The sequence below is a fragment of the Olea europaea genome, chromosome 1 (genome assembly GCF_002742605.1).
Source record: "Olea europaea var. sylvestris chromosome 1, O_europaea_v1, whole genome shotgun sequence".
NCBI lineage: Eukaryota > Viridiplantae > Streptophyta > Magnoliopsida > Lamiales > Oleaceae > Olea > Olea europaea.
The window spans coordinates 15,903,247-15,913,074 of NC_036237.1; positions in this window are offsets into that span (position 1 = coordinate 15,903,247).

A 9,828-nucleotide genomic window follows, 5' to 3' on the forward strand; every position below is an offset into this window, starting at 1 on the left:
TATTCACCAATTAAATGGTGTGTCATGTCATCGGTGCTTAACATAAGTTAAGTACCGTGCTTAGGAGATCATATATACCATTATTGATACCATAATACAGTACTATTTACCATCATAGGAATTTGAATCATAAGTTGGTTGATGTAAGGGGAATGGAGGGACGGCTGGCTGGAATTAGAACTATTTTCAATTCCAATCATTCTATATGAATATCAAGATTGACATAAAACTTGACAAAATGTCATGCGATATTCTATCATTGAACATTTTATAATACAAATGGTTTTTCTTTCTTTATAAGAGGACACATGCCTTATATCTCTAATGTCAATCTACCACTCTTTTGGGTTTGAACCCACCATATTCACTTTAGAAATGATGGCTATAAGATTCATCTTTGACACATCATGTATCATGTAGTAAACAACATTTCTTTCTTATTTTTTGGCAATCTGCACTCTGAAAACTTATGATTTACTTAATCACAGCTAAAGCATTTTTTTGAAATTTCTTTTTAGAAATTCCACCATTCGGTCCCAGCTTTACACGTTTGCTACCAGATGGCCTAGATTTGTTCTTGTAGATCTTAGAACTGTGACCATACTCCACAACATTAACTTTAGCCACATCAGAATTGAACCACTTCTTTCTTGAACTATTGTTGTTTTCTTAAATTCGAAGTTTAACAATTAGTTTTTTGACATTCATTTCCTTTCTCTTATGCTTAAGATGATTCTTCAAATCTTTCCACCTTGAAGGAAACTTTTCAAGTGGGAAAACTTTTCAATAATTGTAACCACTTGAAAATTTTCACTTAAAATCATTCTCTCAGCGTGAATTTCATGAAGAATTATTTGGAGTTCTCACACTTGTCTGATTAAAGTTTTTGAGTCCACCGTTTTATAATTTAAGAATTGACCAACAATAAACTTCTTCGTCCCAACATCCTCAGTTTATATTTTCGGTTAGAAGACTCCCATAACTCTTTATCTATTTTCATCATACCATACAAGTTGTATAGTGAATTAGTTAAACTGTTTATGATATAGTTTCGACACACAAAAATTCGAATGTTTTCACGCATCAAGTGTGCTGATAGATTGGACATCTCTTTCACTCTCATTGAGTTTCGGAACAGTTTCAATCAAAAATCTCATAAGATTTAAGGTGATTAGATGGAACAACATTATTGGTTACCCATGATTGACTGAAACGGTAACAATATGGCTAGTTGTTGGAGACAAAGTTTTGACTTAGAGCATGACTTACAATTTAGCCATAACAGAACTTGATTCTCAAGCCACAGCGAAGCCCACGGCTTGATTTTCAGTAGCTACCATTTGGATCGCATCCATGTTAGTTGCTTTGGTTGCCGTTTCTAATAATCGTATCAAAATTAGTTTTCGAAATGAACAATATAAGAACCTGTTTGTTCTTTCTTTCAATCTGCTTTAGGCTTGTTGGCTAAAATTGCAAAATAATGGAATTTAACTAATTACAATAAGAACATAAACATGTAATTTTATTAAAATTGCATAAATTTCACTTGTTGGCCAAAAACATTCCTCACAGATAAATCACGCACAAATATAACACATATCCAGTTAATTACCTATATTAATTCAACCACCCCAAACTATTATCATACATTGGTTAGGTGATTAATTTGATTAGGTAATGAAAATTAGGGCACAAATTGTAACCTTGTTCTTTCAATTAAAGAATCCATCCTATTACAGAATAATTTTAAATCTAAATACCAATTAGAAGTGGCTATGTGCTCAATAATAGAATCTTACGCGAATAAACAATTTATGAAAATAAGCACAAAGTAGCACCATTCAATCAGATGTCATAAATAAACACAATTTCAAACATAAACTCATAATTAATAGGCAATTATATCCTGATAAGTAACATTTATATGTGCAAGGCACACATATACATATACACACATGTTTTTTTTTTTTTGTTGTGTGGGGGGGGGGGGGGGGGGGGGGGGGGATTTTCAGTAAATATAAAGCAATAAAACGATCAAATAGTTGACTTGCAGATTACATTGTACTCAATTTTGATTGAACCTATCTAAGTTGGGGATTTTACCTATAAAAGCATTATATACATTAAGTTAAGTAGAAATTGTTTAAATAATCAAAATCAAGTAGATTTAATAATTTAAATAAGCATGTAAAACACTCTTTTATCACCTACCTAACTCACTCAAGAGTCCAAAATCCAGGTTCAAAGGAACAAACAACCTTAGTTTGACTTGATAGGACTGAGGAGAACGTATTTGTTATACATTCTTACGGTGAGACATTGCATATATATTTCAAGTTAAGAGTTGTTTTTAATGAATATTGTTAATCACTTATGATTCAAATGGTGTCCAAGATCAAAATGGATAAAAACATGAGAACAAACTCTGATAATACTACTAAAAAATAGCTTTTCACCTACCAAAAATTACCAACAAATTGCATCCGTTGATAAAATTAATTCACTTTCAACTACGATAATTAGCAACGAATTTTCCATTGGTAATGATAATATCTCTTTACTAACGGATATTCTGTGCCTAATATGACCGTTTAACATTTGAATCTTTCACCTACAGATATTCTGTGGGTAATTAAAAACGGATTATCCGTTGGTAAAAGTAATTCAATTATCCCACATCGAAAACTTACAACAAAGTTTTTTGAGTTGCCCTCTATAAATTTGTGGTCTAATAAGTGGTTAAACAATATTTTGGTTTTTCAATTCAATTGTTTGAAAGTTTTAAAAAAAATTATAATTATTAAATAAATAATAATAACATTACTAAAAAATAAGTAAATAATTTTATTTATTTATTTATTTTAATTTTTTTATCATGCCTCACACTTATACGACTATTTATAACATTGATTTTTACCAATTGTAATAGTAGACATTTACCAACGGAAAGTTGGTTGGTATTGATTAAGATTTTTACCGACGAAAATTCCGTTGGTAAAAAATTCACACATTAATTTCGTTAGTAAAATGTTTACTCTTTACCTACGGCACAATCCGTTGGTAACTATCAGCGACCCTCAAATTAACAACGGATTTGTGGTTGCAAATATTCCGTTGGTAAAGAGTAATAGCAACGGATATCAAGGTTTTCAGGAACGGAAAATCCGTGTTTAAAGCCATATTTTTTAGTAGTATAAGAGAAAATACTGTGTGGCTTTTATTATCTTGGTATACAAGAACTGTTGATAATTTCAGACGTTACGTCCAATGCTCATCAGCTAAATTTGATATTCTCACTAGAAAAAGTTCCAAGTCTGTTACTACTTATCCGAATGTAATTTTTTTAATTTATGAAAGGGACATTGTTTTATATTTGATTTCCTGAATTCCCATACAAGGAGGAACTGTTGAAAAATGCTAAGTGGAATTAAGAATTTAACTTCAGTTTTAAAAGGAAAAGGAAGAAATTTAAATTTCGATTAAAATATTTAAATTTGATGAGTTGTGTCTTTTGATTTGAACGACTTTCAGATCCAAGTGTGTGTTCCTTATTTCAGTTGTTGCACATTTTCACTTGATAATTCTACATTTACTGTAAAATCCCGAATTTTCTATTCTTAAGTTGGTTGGCGTGATCCATTTGATAAACTATCTCTGGAGGCCCTCTTTAAGATAATGGAAGCAGGCAACCTAAGTTCGAATAATCATGCAGATGTTTTTGTAAAATATTTTAATAAAAACATTTTTGGAGTTAAAACTCCTCATTTTTCACATTAAGGCACAATTATATCAAGTTAATTGGAGGGAATAAGTTTCTTGTTAATAGGCATTCATGGAGATATGTTAAAATTCACATAGATCATTCATTTTCATCACATAGATGTTGTTTTATAAAAATTATTTTTGAGATTTATTTTGGGATTAAAACTCTTCAAATTCCCACTTAAAAGTTCAATTTACCGAGGTTTATTATTACATAACTTCTCCATTTAGTTTTCACTTAAAATGAAGGTTACAAGAAGAAGAATGTCACTTTTTTACCCAACATCTCCTCAAATTCGATTTTTACTTTTCTTTCCATCAAATTTGTTTTAATTTTAGATTATTTATAAGAAGTATTACTACAAGTTTGATAATTCAAGACAAATGATTTTTCATTTCTTATAAAGAATTAAGGTATGCAGTGCTAATTATTAATCAAAGTGGTATATGTATAGGCACAATCAGTTTCTTCAATCCCAAGGAATTTTTTGGAATCATGAATTTGTTGACGTTCATCTATGTAAAATGTTAGAATTTTTTCTATCACTTTGTACATATGATTCTAATCAATAGGGTATATCAAGTGATATAAGTCTTACTAAACTTAAAGCTCACACCTAATATGTTAACAATTTTTCAGATTTATCGGATGGTCAATAAATCGGGATACGCGTGGATTGTGGAGGATCCTAAGGGTAGAATTTCTAATTCTTACCAATTATGTTTAATTTTTAAAAAATGTTAGTTTAACTTTACTTTTTGAAAGACTTTCTAGTTCTTTTCTTAATGTGAACATTGTAATTTTATTTGGTTTAAGTATGCATTAAGTTGGTAAAAGACTAAACATTATGCTTGTAAAGATTTCAACTTTCTGCTAAGGCGTCTTTTAGTAGCAATTTTTTCAAAATGTATTTAGATAAAAAAAATTTCCTTATTTTTCAACCACACATTTCAATCAATTTATTATTTTAAAATACATTTTTACATAAAAATGACTATCAAACACCTTCTAAGTTTTTTCCCGCAACTCCTATAGTATTCTTTCATCTTTTGGACATGGTCAGGAGAATTGAATAGCCCTATGAATCCTCTTTCCATAGGCTTTGAAGTCAAGTCATCTGGAGGTCAGTAGGAAAAATTATGATATTTCTCATGCAATACGACAAGTGTACCAGAGAGCAGTTGGCAACATGAGTTATTTAGTGGTTAAACATTGTTGAAAACTCTAAAGTTTTAATATGTGAATTTTATGTATGTTATAAAAATAATGTACGGATTTCAAGAAATTTAAAATGTGATCCAAATATCCATGAACATTATGTGTGTAGGGTTCAAGGTTAGGGAGAATAAGTTTGTTAAAAATTTAGCTTATGCGTTTAAAAAATAAAATAAATAAAAAATAAAAAAATTTAAAATCCAAAGAATGTATATTAGGAAGCTAATCGGACTTAAGATTTGGGGCGTCACATTTTTCTTCCAATGGTTGCCCTTTTGTAAGGTAATGACTTTTGGGTGAATGACCACGTCCAAAAACTACTTGTAGGGCACTCCAATTTGCTATTTTATAGTTAACTTTTCAGTATGCTTCTCAACTCTTCTTGTTCGGCTTACAAATCAAAAGTGATGACAACCGCACCAAGTCCTTTGAAATGATATATGTTATATTCTGAGAGGCAATTGCTCAAACACCTTTAGAACTAGGGAAGCATAACTCTCTTAAGAAGAGATCGTTAATTCATGGCTTGGATTGCGATGATTAGTTAGATAAAATCATATGTTTAGTAGATTTTGATAAAAATTGATGGAATGTGTGATTAAAAGTTGTAAATCTTATAAAATGTGTGTGGTTAAAATTAATTGTTAACTTTGAATTAGATTTTAATCCAATTTTTTAGTTGAATCAAACAGAGATTTGAGATCCCTTTGGCATGATTTTTGAAGCCAAAATGAGTTTTTAAGACTTAAAAGTTGTTTTCGGACCTGTTCGACTAATTTTATAAAAGTGCTTCGATAGTTAGGAGGGTTTTTAAAGGAAACTGGTTCAATGTGACTTCTTTAAAGTATTCTAGGAAGTACTTTTAAAAATTAATTTTCAAACAAAAATTGAGATAGCTTCCTTCTAAATCTCTTCTATAGAAAACAAAAGTAAAAGCAAAAGTTATGCCAAACAAATCCTTAATTTTATTTATCTATGGATATCCGTTTAATGATCGTTTTTGTAGTCTATTTATATTGCAATAGAAAAATTCTCAGTGTAATATGAACTGCAAACACAAGTAAAAAGTTAGCATTATCGACTCATCGGATTGTCATAACGATGTGGAATCGACTTTTTTAACTTGATCAACTATGTTTTTTCTTCACTAATTTATGGATCATCTTCTCTTGTGTTTTGATCCACTGTGTTTTTTAAGTTTATTAAATTAATAGGGGTGGAGTATGAACTGATCGTAATGGAGCAATAAAAACCTTATCAGGTAGAGCATGAACTGATCTTAATAGGTTTCGTTTCAGAGGGTCCATCTCAAAATTTTTGAGAATGTGATTAATTACTTTGACACATTATCCACTGCACACGTCCCAATCCATTAATTTGATAACATTATCTAGATTTTCTTCTTTACCAATTTTTTTTACAGACAGAACAAGGGTCCTGATGTCCCTTATGGGGTGATCGAGTTGGTGGAGTAGATGAGCACGAAAACCTTTGGTCACGAGTTTGATTCTCCCTACCAATATTTTTTCGATCGAGTATGTTTCACCGAGCTTGTCTAGTGCGATTTACCTGTGTTAGAGTTGTGATGCCAATTTTTGGAATTATAACTCAACATTGGGCTATGATGATAAATTGGGCTAAGCTCATTGCAGATACTACAACCCATTGCCCGATAATTCAAACAAGAGGCCCAAAACCCGAGCCTAACGTTTGGCCACGTGTGTTGCTCCGGACCATTGGATCTCCTAAGTAATATCAACGGTGATGATATTTTATATAAATAAAAGGCTGATGGTTTGCCCTAGGTGATTTGATCACTCTCTCTCTCTGCCTCCTGAACTCTCTAGAAAGGCCGACTTTCTGGTTCTCTTTCTGAGTCGTCTTCTTTGTGGTTTTTCTGATTTCTTTAGTGATTCAGAGTTAATTCTGTGGGAATCTTAGGCCCTGTTCTCTTTACCGTTTTCGGGTCGTTTTCTGTTTTCGATTTTTCAAAACGGTGAAAACGTGTTCTCTTTCCCGTTTTCGAAAACGAATTTTCGAAAACGAAAAAAATTTGTGAAGAAAACACAAAACGACTTTTTTGTCGTTTTGGGCGTTTTCAGTGTAAAACTTGAAAAAATTGAAAACGCGGGAAACACTTTTTTTTTTTTTTTTTTTTTTGAGGAGGTGGTGTGGTGATTCTCAAAGTTTCAAAAAAAAAATTAAAAATTAAAAAAAAAAAATTTTTTTGAGGAGATAGTGTGGTGATTCTCAAAATTTCAAAAAAAAATAAATAAAAATTAATTTTTTTTTTTTTTTTTGGGGTTTTGAGGTGGGGTTGTGGTGATTCTCAAAATTTTAAAAAAAAAATTATTTTTTTTTGTTTTGAGAAACTAACAAAAAGAACGTATTTTCAAGAATTTCAAAACAAAAACTCAAAATACAAAACTCAAAATGAATTCAAAACTCAAAACACAAAACTGAAACACAAAGAGAACACCCCCTTAGTGATTCTTGTGAAATGGATAAAGGTTGCTATTATAAGGGGGGGTTTTCCTACTGGTCCATCGAAGCAACTGCGTTCGATTTTCTTGTGTAGGGTTTGGGTATATTTTGGGTCTCCTAGTTTGTACAGAACGGTACAATGGTTATTGAGCCCATGAGTCGATGAAATCTTTGTGTCAATAGATTTTTCGAGTCTGTAATTTTACAGTGATATTCTTTGAAGTATACTTTGTATATTCTTCGAGTTCTTGGAATAATAGTGGTATCAGAGCCAGCTGTGGCGTGTTGACTTGGTTCGATTGTGATTTGGTTGTGAAAAATTTATTTTCACAGTCAGATCTTAAGATCTCATGTGACCGAACCTAGATCTGTTCGATTGATTTCAGATCTTATATCTCTGAGTTTATTTCCATATTTTTTTGTTTTCTTTTCTCAACTGATATTGGTTAACTTCGTGTTGTCTCTGTTAGTTCTTGCAGCTCCCGATTAGCGAACTGAGGGTTTTGCGACTATCATCGGGTGACCAACATCAGACTCGAGGCATTCTTGGTGAATTGGTAGTCCTGACTTGACTACTATTGTTTGGTTTGCAGTTCTGACCTAACATAACACTTAATCAATTTTTTGTTTGTGTTGTATATATGATATACATCTGTAGTTACACAATTTGGAAACTGCATTTGTGTTCTGGTTCTGTGTGAAACATTGGTAATATCATTTCCTGCTTTTGGTCTTGATGCCCCAAGTTGAGCCTTGACCTAAGGACATGATGCTCACGGAATCCTGGTGAACTTCGGCATTTAAGGCCTGAAGTGTATTGCATTGAACATACTGCTACTTCTTGATATTGTGAATACTTTGTGTACTTATACTTTTCCCTTTGATTCTTGAAACTTCTTGGTACTGAATAATTTGTCTGACTTTAAGTATTGTCAAATTTCTTATTCTGTATCTACTTTTCTTGCTGAACATTGAACCTCCAATAATTTTTCTTGTGTTGATTAAGAACTTCAAATGTCAACTACTAAGTTTGAACTTAGGGTTTTTAATGGAAAAGGGGATTTCTCCATTTGGCAACAAAAAATGAGAGGGATTCTTGTTCAACAGAAAGTTGTAAAAGCTATAACTGCTGATTTTCCTGAGACTATGACTGAAGAACAAAAAACAGAATCTGATGAACTTGCCTATACCTCTATCATAGTGCATTTATCTGACCAAGTGTTAAGAAAGGTTGAAAAACTTGATAAGGCTAAAGTTTTATGGGATAAATTTGAAGAACTGTATTTAGCAAAATCTTTACCAAATAAAATATTCCTTTTGGAAAGTTTTTTCAGTTTTAAAATAGACCCTTCCAAAGATTTAGAAGACAATCTTGACATCTTTAATAAACTGGTTCAAGATATAACTAATGCGGGTGATAAAGTTTCTAAAGAATACAAAGCTGTTATTCTTCTAAACTCATTACCTGAAATCTATAAAGATGTTAAAACTGCTATTAAGTATGGTAGGGATGAGTTAACCCCTGAAGTTGTTATTAATTCTTGAAGAAGTAAAGAATTAGAACTTAAATCTGAAAGGCATGGAAGGGAACCTGAAAGTTTATTTGTTAGAGGTATATCACTTACCAGGCAAGGTGGTAGTCATGAAAATCAATATAATCAAGGGAGTAACAATAACAAGAAGAAATGGAAAGGAAGACCTAGGTCAAGGTCTAGGACTGGAAATAGAAAGTGTTATGGATGTGGAAAAATTGGTCATTTTATTAAAGACTGCTACAAGAAAAAGAATGAACAGAGAGAAAAGAGAGTGGATGAGGATAATGTAGTAGAGCCCCAAAGAGATAAAACTGTAGATGCCTATGTTGTTACAGAACCCATATCTGACCTGAATACTATTTATTTTTCTGGTAATAATGACCAGAGTCAAGAGTGGATACTTGATTCTGGCTACACCTTTCATATGACCTCTAAAAGGTCATGGTTAGAAGACTTTAACGAAATAAATGGTGGTGAGGTGGTAATGGATAATAATGCAGCATGTAAAGTTTCAGGAATTGGTAGTGTGACTTTGAAATTTGAAAATGGATATATCTTTACTCTAGAAAGAGTAAGATATGTCCCTGATTTAAACAGAAATTTAATTTCAATGAGAAATCTAGATGACATTGGTCTGCAAGCCAAATTAGGTAGTGGATTGTTAAAAATAATTAAAGGCTCACTTGTAATTTTCAAGGGTGCCAAAAGCAATGGAATATATGTCACTAGAGCTGAAGTTATTTCAAGTCACATTGCTAAATCCTCAACTGCTGAAATTGATGCCACTTTAAAATGACACAACAGATTAGCTCATGTAAGTGAAAGAGGTCT